The 24,041-nt window shown below is 39.6% G+C and overlaps 1 protein-coding gene across 3 annotated transcripts in view; it reads right to left on the reverse strand.

The window, feature by feature from the left end:
• Positions 1 to 24,041, reverse strand: part of DAB1 (DAB adaptor protein 1) — a 1,258,287-nt gene that overhangs the window by 872,864 nt on the left and 361,382 nt on the right. For all 3 annotated transcript variants that reach the window (XM_012442604.2, XM_064372403.1, XM_064372402.1), the window contains exon 2: positions 8,392 to 8,554. The gene's annotated coding sequence lies outside the window, so the exon portion shown is untranslated. The remainder of the gene's footprint in view (positions 1 to 8,391; positions 8,555 to 24,041) is intronic.

Genomic DNA, 24,041 nt, shown 5'->3' on the forward strand with positions numbered 1-24,041 from the left:
CTATCACAGCTCTTTTTTTAGCTTAGTCAATTTCCACCTTGCTCTATGACTCAGCTCAAGGGCCATCTCATGCATTCATTCATCTACTCATTCATTCTTTCAACAAGAGCTAAATGCTTCCCAAGTACCTGATACCTTCTGGGAGTTCTTCCTCTCTGCTTACCTGTATACCTGCACTTCCTGCTAATGAAACATATTGCTCTGGGCCAGGATTGTTTATTAATGTGTCTGTCTAGCTCACTAGATTTTAGATTCCTTGAGGGCAGATTGTGTCTTGCTCACAGACTAGCATAGTTTTTAGAATTGAGCACATAGCAGATGCTCAATAGATAATTATTAAAGGATGAATAAAAGAATAAATGAATAAACTGCATTTCAAATTCTATCCAGGTTGCTATATTCTGGAGGGAATTCTCCAAGCCATCAAGTTGGCCTGGGATGAAATGTTCTCATGTGCATTACTTAATAAAAAGAGCTCTGGGTCAAATGAAAAATTTAAAGTCGATATGAAATTGATCCTCATCAGCACTTTCTCTTCCAAACATATAGACAAAAGGACATTTCTGAAACATATGTATTAGTGTTGCATTTTCTGCTCTATAGACTCGGCGATCGTTGTCACTGCTAAGTCCAGCTCTCATTAATTTATGGGGCATCCGGCATAATCAGCAACAGGCTTCTTGGCAGCATAAATCAGTGACCAGCCTAGAATTTGGGAGAGTCTCTAAGCTGCAAACAGAACAATTTTCTTTCATGCTCTTTTCTGTTAGAAGTCACTGAGCATTATTTAAATTAAGCTTAAGACTTTTAGGGTGAATCTTCAAGGACCTACCAAGATCATCAGCCAACCTGTCTTCCTCAACTATGCAGGGAAAGAGGATATAGGCAACCATAATAACACATCTGAATAGTACCTTCTTAGGAACTCCTGTCACACCTTTACTCTGTTTAGTAGCCATATAAGTAAAGATATGCCCAGAAGGAGAAAAACGAGGCAGCAGAGAAGAAAAACAAAATTCTTCTTACTGGAAGAAACATGATGCAATGAAAGAGCCAGATGTACCAGTTGTGACAATCTTGTGCACAGTACCTGGCACGCATACATGTGTTCATCAGTTGAGGTGATTGTTGTGATGAGCTGTTGAGGCTGGCTTCGGATAGAACTGAGAAAATGATTCAGAACCTCATGTTTAAGCAGCAGGATGTGAAGTCATGGCATTTCTGGCTGCATTTCCTTTTTTCCGATTCTGTAGCGTTGTACAGCGCCACAGCCTGAGTGCTCTCTTAGCCAGACACATCTAACGATACCCTATAATCCCTTTGTCTTCTATTATTTTGCTAGGATATTTGTCTTAGAACATTTGGTTTAGAATGTTTCACCTTTCTCCTAGTTGAGACATAGAGTGGGCCTCAATTGCTTAGAAGCCAAACTGAACTCACAAAGAAAAGAAGATGGGAGAAACTTCCCAAGAAGAATATCTCCAAATTGCAGGTGAAGGTCACAGGGAAGACATGCCTCTGTGCTAAAACTTCAGGTGGTCCTAGTAATGGTACTATGGGGAATGAAGCATGGAGAGGATTGTGAAAAGTTGCAGTGAGGAAGGGGCTTTCTCCCAAAGTGCAACCCTCCAAGGCTAGTGGGAAGGGTCTAGGCATGTGTGTATATCTGTGTGTGTGTGAATATATGTGTGTGTGTGTGTGTGCTAAAAACTTGAAAATATGATCACAGCAATACTATAAAGAAGGCATTATTTCTTTTACAAATGAGCTTCAGAGTGGTTAAGACACATGCCCAAAGCCACAGAGCTGGTTATTAGAAGAGCCAGGATTTGAACCCATCACCCTAGTTTTGAATTTTTTAAATCAGTTCAGTGGCCTACTTTTGAAAGCCAACTAAAATTAAGATATGTGGCTGGTCCGATGGTAGTGAGTTATCAGAACTTATTAACATTAGTGTCACTAAAGTTGGTATACAAACCCCCACTGCTAAATTTGATTGGCTTAAAAAAAATAAAAATAAATAAAAAAAATTAAGATATGTACCCTCTGGTCCAGCTGAGGAAATTGTTGTGGGCTCCCTGAGTTTGTAGAAGTCTTGGCCATTATGATATACTCTGTTTTCCACCCTGTGGCTCCAGCCTCTGGATGTGACACAATTCTAGGACATTCTTGCACACACCCTTTGGCTGGTCCCACCTGAGGTACTTGGGATAATTCTCTTTATCCTGAGCCAGTCCTAGTCCAAAGCCATTCTTCATTCTGCTTCATTTTCTTAAAATCTCAATTGATTTATTTTTTATATTTATAAAAGTTACTCATACTCATTGCATCAGATTGAGAAGAAAAAAAATAAAGAGAAAAATAAAAGCCCTTATTATGCTGCTGTGTAGAGAAGTTCACTCTTAATATCTTAATGCATTATCCTTAGTCTTTTTAGGTGTCTATAATTACACACCTAAACATATGTTAGGAACAAAATTGGAATCCTGTTGCATATAAAGTTCTGAAGCCTACCTTCATGTCCATATGTGTATAACAACATGAAAAGTTCTTTAGAAATGTATTTTATATAATGACTGCATTATTCAAGTGTGAAAACTTTAGTAAAACCTTTTTCTTATTTTTGGAAATTTAGGTTGTTGGCCTTTTGTCAAAAGTGCAAGTAATGTGGAAAGAAATTTTTTGTCCACAAATTTTTGTTATTTCTATTTTTAGGATTGAATATCATAAAAAGAATTCTGGACTGAAGAGTTACAATGTCATTTTAGACACTTCCAGATAATTTGTATTAATTAAATTCTCACCAGTTAAGTTCCATTCTACACTAGAAGATCATTTTTTTCTGGAAGCACTCCTCAAAATGGTAATAAAGGGTAATTCTTTTAGATGATCTTGAATTCGTTTGAATGGGAACTGAGTTTAATGAAACATGTTAGGGCAAGACTGTCTGTTTCATTTTTTAAAAAATATTTTTAAGGAACACAATAATTGTATATATTTATGGGGTACAGAGTGGTATTTTGATACATGTATACAATGTGTAATGATCGAATTCAGGTATTTAGCATATTTCTCACCTCAAACAGTTATTAATTTGTGTTGGGAATGTTCAAAATCCTTTCCATTTGAAATTATGCAATAAAATATTATCTGTAGCCACCCTACAGTGCTGTAGAACTCTAGGACTTTTTTCTCCTATCTAGCTATAATTTTGTATTCATTAACCAAATGCACTATTCCCTCCTCTTTCCACCCTTCCCAGCCTCTAGTAACCACAGTTCTACTGTCTACTTCTATAAAATAAACTTTTTTAACCCCCACATATGAGTGAGAACATGTAGTGTTTGTCTTCCTGTGCCCAGATTATTTCACTTAATACAATGTCCTCCAGGCTTATTCCTTTTCCTGTGAACGACAGGATTTTGTTCTTTTTTCATGGCAGAATACTATTCCATTTTGTATCTATATCTCATTTTTTAAAAATCCATTCATCTGTTGATGAAAACTTAGGTTGATTCTGTCTCGGCTATAGTGAATAGCACCACAATAAACATGGGAGTGCAGACATCTCTTCATCTATGTCATTTTTGTCCTGAGCACATAGCTAAGCTACATTTACATTCCTCTAACAATAAAATTGGGCCATATAAGTGAATTCTGGCCAATGGAATATGGATGTAAGGGCTGTCTGCCATTTCAGGACATGGTCCCTAAACATCTCCAAATTATGATCTTCCTCTCTCTTTCTCCATCTTCATAGACCTTAGAGGCCACATGTTGAAGATGATGGTGACACAAATAAGATGGGGAAACCTAGCTTTATGAATGGTTGTATTAAGTATCATAATGCACTTTTTAAAATTATGTTGTTGGTTAAGGCAGCTAGCACTGTTCATCCTAACAAATACAGTGAGTGTCTGATTTACTCAATGGTCCCCAAACTAAAAAGCCCCAGATGGCTCTTTGTGTATCTAGTCAGTAATCTGCTGTTGGCCAGCATATCCTTTCACAGAGGCCTGTGGGGGATCTGTAGCTCCTAAAATTCGAGCCTAGTGTTCAGCACACAGTTGGGTTTATGTAGGTGTGGGCTTACATGTATTTATGGAATGAATGAAACCTTACAGGAGCCCAGTGACTCTACCTGGCTGACACCTAAGCAAGACTCACTCTGCCATTTGAAGAGGATCATCCACTGGCCTCTGCCCGCAGCTGTTGTTAGGAGCTTCATCCCCAGAACAAGCCCATTGCAACTATACAAGGCAACTTACACTGCTTCCCCATAACAAAAGCCCAAATACAGGGAACAGCCCTTCCGAACAGAGGCTGTTGTGCAGAGGAAAGTGGGTTTTCCCAACACAGTCATTTCTCTTCTCCTGCTTAGGCTAATTACAGTTTGCTAAATGTAAACTGGGGCAACATCTCGCCCACCCAACAGTTCCAGAATGGGCCCATTGTCTTCATAGTAACCTAGGAAGAGAAAGCTGTTCCTCCTTCTAAGTCCTTTGTCTGTTTTTCCCCCCAGAACATTTGGCAAACAGAGAGATATGCTCAAAGAAGAGGTGAGTTTGGAACTGCGAATCTTCCCAGCCTCAGGACCTCTATTTTGGTTGCTTGCTGTGCTACAAAGCTGGAGGGCTAAAGTGGAGGCGTGCAGAAGATACTGTCTGGCTTGTAAAGGGTCTAATTACATGTGTGTGCAGCCCTATGTGGCAGTCTGGGAAGCCAATTATACAACTAACTATACTGAAATAACAAACGTGAGTTTCCATGAAGGGCCCCCGCCAATAGAACCATCATGTTGTCATTTTCATACATTGTCATTCCTTTCTTTTGTTCTAGCTTCACTTGTTGACTTTTCTCCCCCTATTAAAATCCTCCTCCTTTCAGGACACCATCAAGAGTCACCTCCTCAGTGAAGCCTTCCATGGTTTTATACCACCCATCCCTATCTGAATGAATGTATCTTTGTTCTCTGTTAACCCAATATTTGCCTGGGCTTTTATCACACTACTTTCAATGTCTACACCTCAGTTATCAAATCTGAAAAACAAGAGTCATCAGTCTCTAAGGTCGTTGCAAGCTTCAAAACTTTATATTTTTGTCAATTAGAACTTAACAAAGCTGAAAAAACTTACTATATGTGGATACTTACAAAACTTTAAAAAATAGTGTTTGCAAAAGACTTCAAATCAATGTATTAAATTGAAATCCAGTATCAAAACAGCCAGTAAAGTGCTCTTTTGAAATTGTACATTTTACATCAATAAAATTTCAAAATGTAAAAAGCTCTTTATTTTATTTTTTAAATTCTTAGGAATAATAACCAAATCATTTTAAAGTATTAGTAGAAAGATTGTGGCTTTGGAATAAGAAGATTGGAGTGGAGCATAAGTTCCTTCTAGCTGAATGACCTGGGCACGATTTAGCATGTCTTTGTACCTCAGTTTCCCCATCTGTAAAATGGCAGTAGTGCTGACTTCGCTCAGCTGTTGAGTAGAATAAATTAGACGGTGCACATGAAACCACTTTATAAATAAAATACAGTGCTTGTATGAGTTATAGCAACCAAAAGCCCCAGGCGAGTCTCTTCCTACCCTGAGGACTACTACCACCACTGCTGGGTTAGACATCTTAAAACACATATCTCAGATTCCCAGAATCATGCTCAACAATATTCACTGTCTCTCTGCCTATAGAATAATGATCTTTCAATAAAAATCTCTTTGATGAGTCTTTGCTGCTAACAGTCACAATAACTTTAGCAACTCTTTAGTGGGTACCTACCTTCTGCTAAACATTTGCTAGGCATTTGCCACATAAACAGAAGAAAAGGATTAGCCAGGCTTAGGGTCAAGTCCCACATTTGCAAATAAATATTTGTGTGATCTTGAGAAAATTGCTCCACTTTTCAAATCTTAGTTTCCTTATCTATAAATCAGATATGACAGTACCTATTATAAAGGATTGTTTTGAAAATTAAAATGTGAACACCTACTTAAAGCATGCAGACACATTACATAACATAGCAGGTACTCAACAAATATTAGCCTCTTTCCCTTTGAGCACCAAGATTCTAGAATTCCACAATATAAAGCGTTCATATAAATAGATGTGTGGGAGATGATGGGTGGCTTCTAGCAAGGTGATGTCAGGGAAAGATTTAACCAGAATCTCCATTGCAATATCACACTGGGCCCCTGCATGCGTCTTTCACCCACTGTGCTCATCACCACAATATTTTACAGTGAACATTTAATTTGTTCTATAAAAAGAAAGATTATTCTCAATGATGCATGTGATAAATATGCTGGCTTTAAACCTTTTAGAAATATTAAAGGTTTTACAGCTCAATGTTTGACAGACTTGATTAATCCCTTCCCCACAGAAATATTCAGGAAGATAGCTGTGGTTGGGCTTTAAAGCTCCAAGAGCGTTCTTTGATAAAGGTAAAGAAAACATAAAGAACCTTTAAAAAGAGAGATTCTTGTGCCACACAGAATAGACGAAGAATAGGAAGAGCCAGAATGCTGCATGCTATGACAGAGAGTGGGAAGTCAGTGTGGGGGTGGGGAGTGGGGAAACAGTGCTTTAAAACCTCTCTCCTTTGGAGGAGTTTTTAAATGAAAGGCACACATCCAGCCTGTCCACAGGACATTAGTCTAAGAGTTTTCTTCTCTGCTGGATTTCAAAATGGACGATGTGGGAGGGGGCACAGGGCAGAGCAAGGACAGTACGAACTTCAGAGAGGAATGAAATGGAATGCACCATGGCCCCTTCTCAGAGTCCCAGACTATGCAACAGCCTCCTACGTGCTTGTTCAGTCACCAGAGCTATTTCTTGCACAGACCTCTTCAATCCCCACTGGATTTTGAGCTCCTCTAAAGAAAAGGAAACATGTTTTGGCTATTTTTCCCCTCAGGACCTAGCCTAGCTTTCGTACATAATAGGTGCCTCATAGGTCTTAAGCAGATAGAGTTGGCCTTTAATAAACCTGTTATGAAATTGTCTAATCATACAAGTAGTGAAAAACTCCTACTTTACAACGATGCTTACACAATTACTAACAGATTCTACCTTCCTTCATCCCATGAAACAAAAGGAAACAGAGACTAAACCATGGAGACTTACCATTAAAACCTCACTCGGCAAATGCCTATCGAGCACTATTACCATCCTAGCTGAGCTGGACATGGTTTCCAGCCTCATTGCCTTGTGAAGAAAAACCTGTCAGCATTGTGGTAGCTACTATAATGGAAGCATATTTGGAAAACCATGCAAGACAAAGGAAGGTACGCCAAACCTAGTGTTTTAGTCCACAAGAGATGTTAGAAAAAGCTTAGAGAATGGATGCCAGACACTGAAGCTGAATGTTAAGGACAATGCAAAGAGAGATTAAGGAAGGATGCACACTATATCATGCACACAGTTTTGATCTGTGAAATTCCATTGCAACTCCGAATAGAATGCTTGTTCTGTTAATCAACCTCCCTCACAAAATCTCAGAGTGTCAGCCCACTTTGCTCTGAGGTTTTCTTTGATATCCATGTCAATCTCTAATGCCAACCCCTATTCTATTTTTCTGGAAGCATTTCCCAACAAGAAACACCAACATATTTGCCACAAGATATTATGGGGGCAAAGGTGTAATTCAATTACGTGACTTAATCAATCCAAATGGCTAATGTACAAGAATCTCAGGATGTCATCCAGCCTTCAACTGAGGGCGAATAATTGTTCCATAATTTCTTAATTCTCCCACAAGACAGTTTAAATTAAAGGATGTCAATTTGCAAAGCCAGACTGCATTGTGTTCTTAAATTGGGCCTGAAATAGCCACACGATGAAGGGCAATAAGCAGATAGCACAGCCCAGAGTGCCTGGTGCTGTGTAAAATTGTTTAATACGGTCAGACCCTTTAATCTTCGTATCTATTGATGCAGAAAGCAGCATATTTCTGTCACTTATGATAAGAAACATTACTTTTTAAATTCCTTGGTGAGACCTGCAGATCTTAGGCAGCCAAGATAGCAGGACTCTCTATTTCTGTTTCTGTGAACATTTCTTTTTTCCCTTAAATTGGTTTTATTCTAATCCATTTAGTCTCCAATCTAAGTCAGAGACAAGTAACCCTGAATGGAACCACACGGGAGGGGGGACAAAGGCATGTACCTTTCAGTTCTCAGATTCTGCTGGCTATCACCTCATTGAATAAGTCAGTGATTAAATAAATAATGAACCTTGGGGTATTAACTACAGGACAAGCAGTTCCAGGAAGGAAGAGTATTGGAGCCTCTTTTGAAAGAAACAAAATCATGCTCAAAAGCGGAGGAGAAGGTATTGGGAACGGATGATTGGAACTGTTTTCATAAAGTAGCCAAGCACTTTACTCACCAGTGTCCTAGAAAACAGTTCAGTCAATGTGTCCAAGCTGGGTGGGAGTGATTCTGGGGAAAGGGGGAGCCCAGGGTCTGGATTGGAGAAACTGGATGATGTCTTCCCAAGATTGCCAGGGCCACAAGTCGGGAATCGTCATGGAGAGAAGCCAAGGAAGTAGCTGCAATGAGAAAACGATGTCAGTTTTGAAGGCAAACCAAAGGAGAAAAATGAAACACAACCAAAGTACAACATGGCCATCACAATGGGGTTTGAAGCGAGTGGTTCAGGGTGAAGTGTATGATTCAAAAGTGTATGTGGTACATGTAGGGTAGGTGGTCACGGAGCACAGAGAGTCACAGGACATGTGCTGGGCTAAACAACAGGGGACTTGTCAGGGTCTCTGCCTAGCACTGTGCTGGACTATGGGAAGGGTATGAATAAAAGCAAACATGCTCATTCATCTTTATTTTAAAATGTTGTACTAGGTTATAGGCTAAAATTCCAAAGGGATAAATTGTATATTTTTCACTTGTATGACTCTGTCTGTATGATAAACAACTTAAAGCAGGATTATTGGATGAAGAAAATGTGTATTTTAAATTTTGATAGATATTGTCAAATTACCATTCACAGAGTTTGTACAATTTTACACGCTCTTCAGCAAATGTATGAAGGGATACCTTTTCCATATCTTCACTGCTATAGTTTGGATGTTTGTCTCCCAAACCTCACGTTGAAATTTGATACCCAGTTTTGGAGGTGAGGCCTAATGGCGGGTGTTTGGGTCACAGGGGTGGAGCCCTCATGAAGAGCACGGTGCTATTCCCATAGTAATGAGTGAGTTCCTGCTCTGTTAGTTCTTACGAGAGCTGGTTGTTAAAAGCAGCATGGCACCTCCCTCCCCTCTATCCCTTGTTTCCCCTCTTGCCCTGGGATCCTTGCACATGCTGGCTCCCCTTCCCTTTCCACCATAAGGGGAAGTAGTCAGAGGCCCTTCTGAGAAGCAGATGTTGGCACCATGCTTTTGGTACAGCCTGCAGAACTGTGAGTCAAACGAACCTCTTCTATTTATAAATTACCCAGTCTCAGATATTCCTTTATAAAGACACAAAGAGATTAAGGACAGAGCTAGTCACAGATCTTTATCTCAGTAGATGTTAGATTATAAACCATAATGATGCTGACATTAAATGAATTATCACAGCATTTTAAGGATAGTTTTTAGTTTTTATATGTACTAATTCATTTATTCCTAACAGCAAACCACTGATGTAGGTACTATTATAATTGTCATTAAACAGATAAACAGAAGTATACATAATGCAGGAAACTTGCTTATGACCACTGCTGTGAAGGGCAGAGCCAGGATTCTACCCTTGGTACCCGGCAGTCTTTCAAACCCCAAACTCTTAACTGTTAGCTCTTGTTTCAGGGGATGGTATATTATTGATGGTATATGTTATAACAAATACACACAAATAGGAAACCTGAGGGGTGTGTGTTTGTGTATATATATATAGGAAATCAAAAAGAGACCAGTTCTTTCTATTTTAATGAAAGCAGACACAGGCTATTAACTGGGGCAATGCTGGGCTATAGTGATTGATAAGCAGAACTCTAAGAAGAAAACATTAACAAAATATGTTCTTACTTTTTTTCTACCCCTTTCACTAGAAAAAATAATTCTATAAATATTGATGATGTGTTAGAAAGATCAGAGCTGCAAAAATGAAAGCACGATGTGGCCAAAAGCACATGGCACTTTAAGTAACACAGGCCTGAGTTCAAGTTCAAATTTAACTACTCTTGCTGGATGACCTTAGAAATGTTACATTAATTATATGAGCCTCATTTTCTTCAAAAGGAAAAAAAATGAGTCTATAATCCCAGGAAAATATTATGATGGCTAAAACCAAAATATAAACAGTACCAATCACACAACAAATATAATTAATTATAAGCAATTTCTATCCTCCTGTTTAATCTTACTCTTTCTTCTTTTTTTTAAAGACCTTCTGCTTTAATCAAATTAGTTTATTTACTTTTCTTAAACATAATGGAATTTTCCAGTCTGCTTTCATCTCTGCATTCTGCTTTCTCTTGCTGAAATAATCCATTAAGTGGTCCAGGTCTACATCAAATGCCACCAACTCCAAATTTCTAAGTAGTGTTATATTCTACCACTCTTTTTTTTTTTTTCTTGAGATGGAGTCTCACTCTGTCACCCAGACTGGAGTGCAGTGGTGCAATCTCAGCTCACTGCAACCTCCACCTCCCAGGTTCAAGCGGTTCTCCTGCCTCAGCCTCTGGAGTAACTGGGATTACAGGTGTGCACCACTATGTCCAGCTAATTTTTCTATTTTTAGTAGAGATTTGGTTTCACCATGTTGGCCAGGCTGGTCTTGAACTCCTGATCTTGTGATCCATCCACCTCAGCCTCCCAAAGTGATGGGATTACAGGCATGAGCCATCGCACCCAGCCTATTCTACTACTCTTAACACATTAATCATCATAACTCCAGCAGTTAACAAATTCTTTATATGTACCAGGCACTGTTCTAAGCACTTCACATACGTCATATCTCATTTAACACTCTTTGTAAGTCATTGCTGCTGCTGTTATCCCCTCTTAGACACTGTCATGAATGGCAGTCACTATTTGCATGCCTTTGCTGCACAACTGGACTAAGGGATCTAACGAGCAAAGATGCCATATTACACTGAAATATTAGTGTAATATTTAAACTTGTAGGTGTTGGACTCAGAAAACCTGAGTTCTAGTCTTGGTCCTGATCCTAACAGCTGTGTGATATTTGGCCAGTGTCAGAATTTGAAACAGTGGTTGGCAAATGGTAAGTTTGGAAAATGTCAGCTTTTTAAATTATTATTTAAAAATATGCAGAAGGTTTTCAATAGAAGGTGTTCATCACTACTTTATTTTTTTTATCACTACTTTGCATATGCTATTCCCTCTGCCTTTACTGCCTTCTCCCACCCTCACACATCATTCTACTGCCAACTTGAAGAACTCAGGGTCTAGGGCTTCAAGATCTAGCTGTAGTATCCGCAAAGCCAAAGCCTTCCTTGATAATCTTTTTTTTCAGGAAGAGCTTCTTCCATTGCACCCTCTATTACCCTCTATTACCCTTCATATCCAGTTTTTTTGTACCACTCATCTCATTGAGCTGATGCTGCAATTCTTATGGTAATTCCTGCTCAGAACTGTGGGCTCCCTCAACATGGGGACTATGTCTTAGTCCCCAATACTTAGCACACTATTGAAATAAGCCAGCTACTCACTAAATATCTATTAAATGAATAAATTGATGAATTAAATGTAAATACCCGAATGATAACAGAAGTCACCAATTCTTAATTCATTACTGTATAATTTACTGAAAAGTCTTTCAATCTGCCAGTCAAAGCACAGAAAAGACACTGTACTAAAACTAAATGTTTTATAAATATAGATGAGAGTTATGTAACGAACTAGTTGCATTTCTATCAGTCACATATTCACTTACCACACTGCCAAGCTATTGATGCTTTAGTGACAGACATTGCAAAATGATAGAATCACCAGTAATCTATAAACTCAAGACATTAACAGACTCTGTTTGCCACTCTGCTATAAACAGAGCATTATGGAGGGAAGATAATAATTAACTCATAAGGAGAGGGGCAAGTAAACATTCTATTAAAAGGAGAAAAATCCCAAATGAATATAATCTCCTTCCATTACATTATAAGCATTAAAATTAATGGTGTTGGTTTTTCTGTGGTTTGGTTAGTCATTGTATTTAACAAGCTGAAGTTAACTTCATAGGGAAAAAAATAAATTAAATGTGCAGGTGTCTCAGGAAACTTCATTTTCTGAGTGAATAGCCAAGTTGATGCACATCACCAGAATGTCTGACAATCAGTTTTCCATACTGGTGTGTTCTAAATAGGAAAAGAAACCAACTCTTCATTTAAATTATATTGCAAATCACTTCTTGCCTGCTGAATGGCATTCAGCTGCAGTAGGTGGCTTTCACCATAGGGCCCCGACCGACCACGGCATTGGATGATTAATGCTAATTTGAAATGTTTGCTTTGTGGGGGGATGGGCACACTATCTTAGTTTATATGAGGCTGAGGAAATTTTATGGTGGGTGACTGACTCAAAGGCCAACAGCATATTTGCCATCAGATAAAAATGCACATTCACAAACATACCGAGACAAGTCAATTATTCCCCGATTCACCATTCCCTGGGTCCCTTTGTGTAAAGAAACCTATTTATACTCCCCATCAGATGAATATACAGAATCATAGTAAACAAGCCCTCGATTCCACTATTCTATTTGTATTTCCCAGGGCACCTTCCATTGTGGAAGTCATTAGTTTTGGTCTTTTTGTTCCCGATTTATCAAAACAGACATTTTTGCTAGTGACTTCAGTTTTACTCCTAGATACCAAATGGTTAGAAGACACAATTTCTGGCCAATTGAAAAAAGAAACAAAATGTGCTTTGTAATGTTTTGGTGAGGGTGACTAAGAATTTATTCTTCTCTAACTTGATGACCAGTAGAGAGATAAATACAAAATCAGTGCCCAAAAGCTTATTATTTCCCCCTTTCTTACTTCAATCATTCAAAGAAACAAACCCATCCTTGTGTTTTATCAGCAATAGACTTAGATAATGTACAAATGAGGAAATTAATCTGAATTGACATCTGAAAAAATATATAAATTAAATTAACATGTGCATCATATTTTACTTATCAAATTAGTAATACTCTTTAAAAAGTAAATAATATTTAGTGTGGGCAAGAGTTCTGGGAACAGATTCTCCTACACTCCTCTGTGGGTAGCCCTGTTCCTAGATGCCTGCTCCTCATTGCATTGGTGTCATTGATGGTAAGAAGGTGTGATGGAGGGTTGGCAGTGCCTGAGCTCAGAGCATCTGGAATGGAATCCTGCCTCTAGCACATTTTACTGTATTATCCTGGGTGAGTTTCCTTCCTTTTCCGAGCTTGAGTCTCCTACTTTTCTAGGTTTTTTGTGAGTATTTGAGGTAAACCAACTTGCAGCACGGTGCCTGTTGTAAAGTAGGCACTCTAGGCACTCTATAATCGAGATCTATTACTGTAGTGTCCTTAAAATGAAAGCTGCTTCTGCGCTTTCAGTGTTTTCCTCCTACGCTGTGCATGATCATCAGTGAGTACTTGAGCTATTGCTTATTAGTATATCTAACAGGCTAATGTATATATGCATAAATATTCAATGTGCCATAGAACCATATTTTCTGTTACGTATGTATAAGTCAACGTGTTTCAATAGTTGAAAGCTAATTTCCACATGGGTCTTGACCTTTAAAATTATTGAATATGTTGCTCAAGTGACAGGATTCTTTCTATACCTGACACTGATTTGCAAAATTAGATATCTAGAAGGCTAAAACACATTTTTTATGAACAAAACAACAGTGTAACAAGCCTGGGAATATGTTACTAAGTCTGACTACAGCAAAGTCTTGGTGGCTGTCAAGGGACCATGCTTCACCCCACATGCTCCCAGAATGGCTCAGGAACTTTATGCAAGGAAGCTATGGACAGGTGTCTGAGAAGAGTCCAAAGCCCCAGTGGGTATGAGGCACTCTGCACATAGATTGGAGAACTGGTTTTTAGACAGGCTGCATATTGGAGTCCCCTGGGGAACTTTATATATTAATGAAGTGCTGGCTCCACCCCAACCTAGTGAATCACAGTCTGTGTGGGTGAGATTGCACATAGGAAATTTTCTATAAGCACCTCAGATTTGCAGATGGTAGCTCAAACTGGGGTGGGGTTGGGGGGAAGAAAGAAATCACTGAAGTAGAGGAATGTTTTGATTGGCTGATGATCATTCAAAGTGGTGATCTTTCTTCTTATAAGAAGGCTGAAAAGTGGAGAAGAAACAAGAGGAAACAGAATACAAGAAAGAGACGGAAAGCAGGAAGAGTGGCATGGAGCCCATGGTTGAGTGTGAGGGGTAACTGGTAATTAAGACCAGGGTGAAGGGCGCTTCCCTGAGGACTGACTGGAGTTGGGGGACTGGAGCCACAGCAGGTCTGTAGACTGGAAATGAGAGGGTGGACAGCAGCGACAAACATGCATACCATTTCTCCAGTCTTTGAGGGGGTAATGCCACACCTGGGGAATGAAGTGGGGCTAATGGGGAAGGTGCATGTGGATAAATTGAGGAAAGAGAGTCACTTCTGCCACTGGGTCTGTGACTGCAACTTTTCACCTCTAGCTAACCCGTCCCTTTCACACCTCCTTGTCATCCCATTTTCTTTTCTTTCTTCTTCTTCTTTTTTTTTTTTTTTGAGACAGTGTCTTCCTCTGTTGCCTAGGCTGAAGAGCAGTGGCACAATCATGGCTCACTGTAGTCTTGAACTCCCAGGCCCAAGCGATCCTTTTCCCTCAGCCTCCCAAATAGCTGGGACCCCAGACATGCACTACTATGCCTGGCTGATTTTTAAATTTTTGTAGAAACGAGGTGTCCCTGTGTTGTTCAGGCCAGTCTCAAACTCCTGGCCTCAAAGGATCTGCCCAAAGCTCTAGGATTACAGGTGTGAGTCACCATGCTCAGCCAATGCCTTTCTGTTTTCTGTTTTTTCACGTGAAAAGCTATTTTCTCCATCACCATGCAAAGACCATCAAATATTACCCCCTGTGTAAAATCTTTTCTAATCTCCTCTGGCACAATGAACTGTATCTCTATTCAGTAAATAAGCATTTCTCTCTGAACACACTGTGCATTCCCATAGTCACAACTCATCACATTATATTAATCTGTGGCTTAAACATATGCCCTTGCCAAAGACTTCATGACTAAAACACCAAAAGCAATGGCAACAAAAGCCAAAATTGACAAATGAGATCTAATTAAACTAAAGAGCTTCTGTGCAGTAAAAGAAACTATCATCAGAGTGAACAGGCAACCTACAGAATGGGAAAAAATTTTTGCAATCTACCCATCTGACAAAGGGCTAATGTCCAGAATCTACAAGGAACTTAAACAAATTTACAAGAAAAAAACAAACAACCCTATCCAAAAGTGGGCAAAGGATATGAACAGATACTTTTCAAAAGAAGACATTTACGCAGCCAACAAACATGAAAAAAAGCTCATCATCATTGGTTATTAGAGAAATGCAAATCAAAACCAAAATGAGATGCTATCTCATGCCAGTTAGAATGGTGATCATTAATAGTTAGGAAACAACAGATCTGGAGAGGACGTGGAGAAACAGGAACGCTTTTATGCTGTCAGTGAGAGTGTAAATTAGTTCAATCATTGTGGAAGACAGTGTGGAGATTTCTCAAGGATCTAGAACTAGAAATACCATTTGACCCAGCAATCTCATTACTGGGTATATTACCAAAGGATTATAAATCATTCTACTATAAAGACACATCCACACATAATGTTTATTGCAGCACTGTTCACAACAGCAAAGACTTGGAACCAACCCAAATGCCCATCAGTGATAGACTGGATAAAGAAAATGTGGCACATATACACCACAGACTACTATGCAGCCATAAAAAAGGATGAGTTCATGTCCTTTGCAGGGATATGGATGAAGCTGGAAGCCACCATTCTCAGCAAACTAACACAGGAACAGAAAACCAAACACTGCTCATAAGTGGGAGTTGAACAATGAGAACACATGGACACAGGGAGGGAAATGTCATACACCTGGGCCTGTCAGGAGGTGGGGGGCTAGGGAAGGGGTAGCATTAGAAGAAATACCTAATGTAGATAACAGGTTGATAGGTGCAGCAAACCACCATGGTACATGTATACCTATGTAACAAACCTGCATGTTCTGCACATGTATCCTATAACTTAAAGTATAATAAAAAAAATAATAATAATTAAAAAACATGTGCTTTTGCACCTGCATTCTCAATCCTGAGTGTTTTTCTGTTATCCTTGGTCTCTGCCACAGCACCCAGCACACAGTATAAATTTTATATATATATATTACAAAGAGCCTACAGCACTGTAGTAGACAACTATGAGGCTAGTCTGAACAACATCCTTTTTGTAGTTTAGAGAATTGTCCCGCCTAGCTCAACCTATGGGATTCTGGAGGAACTGTCAGTCACAGTGACTTTGAGTGGCAACTTTCTAAACTTGAGTTGGCTATCCAAACCTTCCCAGAAGAACCTCCTCACTCACTCACCCCATGGAATTAGGTGCATCTGATAACCTTTGCTTACAATCAGATGATAATGATAATAGCAATGAATGCTTTTTGAACATTTATGATGACCCAGGCACTGTTCTAAGTGCTTTTCATTTATTAATTCATTTAATCAGCACAACAACCCCATGAAGTAGGTCACTGTTAATATAATTTTCAAGCAAAGAAACTGAAGCACAGAGAGGTTAAGAAACTTATCTAGGGTCACTCCGCTGTCAAATAGTGGAGTTTGGCTTAAACTCAGGCAAGCTGTCTCTGAAGTCTGTTCTTTTTTACCTTTACCTTATTCTACTCTCAAAGATTCTCACCTGATAGTCCCTTTGTTCTTCTTCAGCTATTTCTGTTTTCTTCTATTCTAACACGTACAAAACAGTGCAATAGAATGTTTATTTGCTAGTCTTTCATCACTAGACAGTGAATTCCTTGAGACTGAGACCCTGTCTGATGTTTCTGAATCCCAGGAACCCTGGACAATTCCTAACGAGAGTAGATATAAATCATGTATTTCCAAACCGTTGAAACTGCAGAAATATTCATAGAAATTAGCAACTTTTCCAACTTTCTCTGAAACAATTACTTTATTGCAAGGGTTCTCCAACCTTAATTAGCATCAGACTCACCTAAAGGGCTTGTTAAAACATGATTGCTGGGCTCCACACCTGGAGTTTTTGCTTCAATAAGTCTAGGGTGACACCTGAAAATGTGCATTTCTAGCAAGTTTCTAGGTGCTGCTCCTGCTGCTGGTCTAAGAGAATATTGCAGAGAGATTCATAAAGGTAAGCACCCTGCTTTATTTAATCCTCACAGTCATCTTTCTCAAAAGATACTAAGGTACTCAAGAGGATAGTATATTTGGGGGTAGATATGAATAGCTCTGGGACTAAAGGAATTTTAGCCTTTCCTGTTCAGGAGCCTGAAAGTATATAGTACATATCATAGTCATTCACCAACAACCCAGTCAGAGGCTGACTTTATTTTCTGGGGGAGAAAAATACAGAAATCATGTAAGTTAGCAAATGACATTTAGAGGAGAAGGCAAAATCAAATGGTGTATATTTTGTTCTAGATACTCCAGAGGCAACTAAATCAACTGTCAGTGTACTGTGTACTTTTCACTGGAATTCTCTGTGCCTGGCACTCAGGATACAGTGAGAAGCCAGGCAACCCTGGTCCCTGCCCTCAGGAAGCATACAGTCTATCAAGAAGGGCCAGCAAGAGACAAGCAAACATATAAGGAAATAAAATGATTGAGATCAGGAAATGCTGTAACAAGGAAATAAACAGTGTGCTAAAATAAAAAATACGGGGTGGCAGGGGTGTGATAGCAAGGAGCTAGTCAGACATAAACCGGGCAGGAAAGGCCCCTGTCACCCCCAAGAAAGTCAGGGAACCATCAGGTGATGGTCAGGAGATTGTTAACTGCTGCTCTAAAATAATAATTGGTTACAGCCAGTGTGGTGGAAAGGCAGGCTCTCTATAGACAGGAAAAACCTGAAACTGGTGATCCGTAGCTTCCTGGTAAGATCTCAGGAGTTGGGTGAGAGGGCTCACACATGAGCACTAAGAGGCAAAATGGCAGCATTTAACTTGTATATGGCCTCCTAGAGCAGAACGTGTCAAGTGAGCATGGATACAACTCAGTAAACACACTGCACATGCTCTCCCAGGCATTAGCAGGCGCCTGCGTGTGTAGACAGCCAACCCCAAGGGAAGAATTAGGGGAGAAGGGACACCTGACCCTGGAAGTATGCCAACGTATGAGACCCCAGGTCGAAGGGTCAAACCCCGCACTTCTTCAAGTCGCCCACTTAGGCTTCTTCCAAGTGCATTCTCCTTCCTTTTGTTCCTGCTCTAAAGCTTTTCAATGAACGTTCACTCCTGCTCTAAAATTTGCCTCTGTCTCTCCTTCTGCCTTCTGTCCCTCTGTCAAATTCTTTCTTCTAAGGAGGCAAGATTGCTGCAGACCTGTATGGATTTGCCACCGCTAACAGTGGGAGGTATGGTATGTGCTCATTTTAGGTAGGGAGGTCGGGGGAGGCCTCTTTAAGGAAGTGATATCTTAAATTGATCCCACAAAGATGAGAAAATGCCAACCTCCTGAGTCGCCAAGAGAGAATACCGAAGAGGGAAAGGTAAACACCCTGGTCTTAGAAGGAGCTTGGCAAGCTTTAGAAACCTAAAGGAAGCTGATGTGCTTGACACACGGTGAGAGGTGAGCCTTGTACTTCACAGGGAAGAGTCTGGATTGGATTCTTAGTGCAATGGGGAAAAACTAGAAGGGTTTAAACAGAAGTATCATATCTGATTTGCATTTGAAAAGATCACTCTGGCTGCCCCGTGGAGAAAGGTTTGTAAGGGGCAACAGCAAAAGGGAAAAGATCAGTTAGGAGTTAATTTTGTCATGCGCTGTGAAATATGAAACACCCAAGGGCTTGTAGGGAGTGGGAGAGGGAAGAGGTTTATCAGCTGCACCAATTAAAACTTTATAGCCCTTTCAAATAATCCACTCACGTCACACAATTTAAAGACAATATACATAAACTGGTCTGAGCAAATTGTAGCAAATTGCTACAACGTAGACATACAGTTCCCCATGAAAGTTTGTGAAAGGCTTGCAGTGCTCATACCTGTATGGCTGTGTATAATCCTGAAAAGGTAAGATTAAAATGTACAGTAACCCTTTGAAAGCTGAAAAAAAACGTAGGTGGTAAAGGACTGGTTTTCTTAAAATGTTAAGTCCTTTTCAAATTATAAATGATACTTAAGTCTAATGGGTAACTACGGGTGACAATGGCCAACACTTACATAGTGCCTGTGTGCCAAACCCTGTTGCCCAAGGCTGTGATGCATATTTACTAATTTAATCCCCAGGACACACCTATGGGGTAAACATTATGATTTCATTCTCCTAATACGATAGATGAAGAAGCTCAGAGGCCAAGTAATTTGCCCGAGGTCACACAGCTAGTTAATGTTGGAATTAAGGCTTGAAACCAGGCAGGCTGGCTACAGAGTTGTGGCCTTACCCATCATACTATTGCCTCTAGATATTCCAGAAACAACTAAATCGACCATTAGTGTATTGTATACTTTTCACATGGATCTCTGTACCAGGCACTCAGGATACAGTGAGGACCCAGACAGCTCTAGTTCCTGCCCTCAGGAAGCACACAGTCTAGCAAGAAAGGTTGGCATATTCATAAAATAAGAAGCAACTACTCATTGAGAGGGAGACTCCCACATTTAAACTTTTTCATATTCCTAGAATAATTCCTGGCCCAGTAATCTAGTTTGGACAATAGGCTAATACTGAATGCAGAGCTTCACTGCCTGCCATTATGGAATAAAGAATAGAATCAAAATCAGAGAAAGTATTTTGTTCCAAGATAATATCCTTATACCAACGGTGTATGCAAACACAAATATGCATACTGCTGTTTTTAAAAATCTCTGCAGAATTTTAACAAAATGTTATATAACTTTAGAGGCTGTAAAAGAGCTATCAAAACCCAGTTCTCCTAAAATAAAAGAAAGACTATTATAGAGGAAAGCATGCATATGACTATACCAACGACTAACCCCCAAACCTGGTGAATGTGTGAATCAACCAAGCCCCAGGCTAGCAGACGGGATGAGGCTTGATTCACTTTGGTATTGACAGAGCCAAGGAAAGTGACCAGCTGAGTGGGACTGGCACTTGCCTCGATATCCCTGCTTTACAACCTGTTAGCTGTGTGACCCTAGTTATGTCACACCAGCCTTCTGGGTCTCAGTTTCCTCACATAAACCAAGGATGATATTATCCATCCTGCATCACTATCACGTGCATTAGAAGGGAGGGGAAGATGGGAAAGTCCTAGATCAGTGCTTAGCCTAGTGCATATACTCACTGAGTGGTACTACTACTCTTATTATTATTATTGCTACTATTACTATTATTAGTACATGCTTGTCAACTTAAAAATGAACATTAAGACCAAACAAATTAGAAAAAAAAAAAAACTTGAATGGAAAGCATGGTTGTAGTCTGCTCTTTTATATAAATATTTTATAGGAAATATGTTCTTTGCCAGTTAACAGAAAACACTGGACCAAAATGGCTTGATAGAGAAGTCTGAGAGAGACTTCAGTGGAGTGGTAAGGGAACAGTCTCCGACCAAACCCCAGCTTCACCACCTATTAGCTGTGTGATCATGGGCAAGTTTCCTAACATCTCTGGGCTTAAAGTCTCTATCTATAAGCTCTCCCATCTTTATAATGTGAGCATTAACAGTAACCTTCCTCATGGAATTGTTATGAGTATTAAATGAGATAGTATACATAAAGTATTTAGAAATATGCCCCTGAGCACTTAATAAGTGTCAACCATTGTGATTATTATTTTATTGTTTTCACTGTGCATGTGTGTAAGGCAAAATCAGAAAACTAGAGAAATCATGAAACACTGGGCTCCTGGTTTGTGTCTGCATGCAGCAAAAAATAAAACCTACTCCAGAGAAAAGAGAGATGTCAACACTCCCATTATTATAGCATTGGGGCAATTCAAAGATGCTGTCTGGCCATCCTAATAGCTACAAGCTGGCTGTTTAATGACTTACAAAAACAACAAGAAAAAGAAACCATGGTTTGATCCCTAAAAGTACAGAAAATGAAAGAGAAGGTCTGCATGTGTAAGAAAGTATTGTTCTATTCCTCAAGGCAATTAGCGTAATCAGGATGGATAGAGCAGAGCACACTGGCAGATCCAGGAACTCCTTTCTCTGTTCTATCAAAGGATAATATATATTTTCACCTTCAGAAAGGTTAGGTAATTATAAATGTATTCTCCTTACTCATAATATTTTAAGCAAGTAATTGTTGCCCATGGGACAATGTTTAATTATTTCTGATGAACAGTTGTGGCACAGGAACAAGAGAACAAGACAGGCAGAGTGTGGAAACTACGACCTGATTCTTAATTGTGTGGGAATCTTGTCTTTTCTTTGTGGAAAAAAAAATCCCATATTGATTTTTCTCTCAATTGATTTCACAAAATTTTCAGTTTAGCAACACTGAGTCTTTGCAATTACCACATCTTCTCAATTCCCTTGGTTAGAGCCTGCTTCATGCCTTCACGATGGAGACCTCATACATTTTAGGGTTGGGCGGTCCAGCTTATGCCTTTTCCTTAACACTAGAGTCTTAGAATTGTATCTCTCTCATCCCCCTTGGCCAATATTTTTGAAGGGATGGGAAAATAGCAAAGAAATGCAGCTTTGGGATGACACAAAGATGGATGGAAGAGGAGGCATTTCTCATTCCTTGTAGGGAATGCAGGAATGTTAGAGGAGGAGGATCTTTCAGCTTTGGACACCTTGCAGTGACAGTGCAGCCACTTCATGTTACAGATGGGAAAGCTTATACCCAGCTGGGGAAGTGGCTGCCAACAGCTACACAGCAAAACCAGGATTTAACTGAGATCATCTGACTCCAAATCCAGTTTCTCGGAGAAGGGAAAGAGAACATGTTGAACTGAAGAGAGCAGATGTTTCAGTCCCCATGAAGTTGACATGACAATCTGAGAGTGGGTCCTGCAGGGTGGAATGGGTTCCAGGGAAACTGGTAGAAGAAAGGGGCTAAAGAAGTAACTGGCAGCGGATGACAGGCAAACCACAGTGAACTCTCTCCCCTGCAGCTGGTCCCTACCGCCCCTCTACTCAGGGTGACATAGGGAGGCTGAGAGCACCTTTGGACTCCAACAAACTTGCCTTTTCCTAACAATGCAATGAAGTAGATATCACTATCCCATTGCATGTATTTAGGTAACTGAGATTCAGACAAGTTAAGGGGTTTCCCCCTAGACAGAGGCTGACTGGGACTTTGACCTACCTCATTGTTGAGTGACCAATGGCTGGGATTTTTCCATATTTCTTTACATTTGCAAAGTGATTTTATCTCTAAAATTAGTTGCATATATCTTAAACTTTAATTCACTTGTGCTTTAGAAAACCACTTATAGATAGGCATCAAGCTCATCAACTATTTTAGTTGAAATTTTTATTGAGATAATTACAGATCTATATGAAGTTGTAAGAAATAATAGTGAGGTCCCATGTACACAACAGGCATCTTTCTGAGGAAGATTTTGTATCAAATATAGAAGACTTTGGACTAAAGGAACCTAATAAAAAAATAATGTCAGGGAGCAAATATAGTGGTTAAGTCCACAGACACAAAAGCTCTATTGCCTGGGTTCCAACCCCAGTACATCACTCCTCGGCTATGATCCTTGGTGAGTTACTTGGCCTCTTTGTCCCCACTTGGTGACAAAAAGGATAATCATAGTCACCAGGCTAATAGGATTGTGGTGGAATTAAATAAATCAAGACTCATAAAGTGCTAGGACATATAACCAGCTGATCTTTGAAATCTCTGGCATGTATCTACATTGTGTGCATGTGTGTGTGTGTGTGTGTGTGTGTGTGTGTGTGTGTGCATGTACTAAATCAGGAAACACATTCAATCTTTCTCCATACTCCTTGCCATTTAAGGGTAAGGTGGGGGGTAATGATGTGGTATGGGTAGGGATTGGTTAGTTCCAGAGACTGGGAATAAGAATGCAGCTTTTTCTTTTTTTTTTAACCTAAAGAACATTTGCTTTATGATTTTAGTTCACCTGTATCATCAATGTGTTTTTTCACATGTAGAAAATTCAACCTTTTCAAAACCAGATTGTCCTGCTTATGAGAGATATTCAAAGACACCAGCAGTTTCTTGCAAACGTGTGAGTTTTCTTTCCTTTTTTTCTTTTGTGGAGTTTTGAATAGAGAGCACATGATTTTTTAAAAATTTCCTCATGAAATAGAAGCTGTCTCCTAATTTCATCGATGTGTGAAGCTTACAGTTCTAAACCAACAGGGATGGGAATTGCTTTGGATCCTGGAGGCAAAATGAAAAGTGTGTGATCTGATACCATTGTTAGATGTGGAAGCCCTTAGAAAATTCTCTCATTCTGTCCTATTCAGGAACTCTGGCTCTAAAACCACAAAGAATGATTATACCCATTTTATACACTGGTAAATAATTAGGGCACACAGCAGTTTAACAGAATAAAGGTCAAAGCAGTTGAACATATCTTAGGTATTACTGGATTCAACTTGTTCCACCCCAGTTGCTATGCCCTACCCTGAGACCACAAACATGTACAGACGATCACCTCTGCTGCTACTCACAGAAAAAGTCAGACTCCACAAAATGATAAGGATTCCTTGTTTTCCACAAAGCTACTCAAGGAGTGAATGGTAAACAAAAAAACTGGTACTTTAGAAGCCTCGTGATACGTTCATTCACCTTTCTTTTAACCTTGCACAATGCATAGCAGTTATGTCATGATCCTGCTCCCCCACTCGACTAGAGGTACTTTTGCCTTGGAATGCTCCAGGCC

This window comes from Aotus nancymaae, unplaced genomic scaffold (assembly GCF_030222135.1).
Source record: "Aotus nancymaae isolate 86718 unplaced genomic scaffold, 86718_ANA_hifiasm-v0.15.2.pri h1tg000007l, whole genome shotgun sequence".
NCBI lineage: Eukaryota > Metazoa > Chordata > Mammalia > Primates > Aotidae > Aotus > Aotus nancymaae.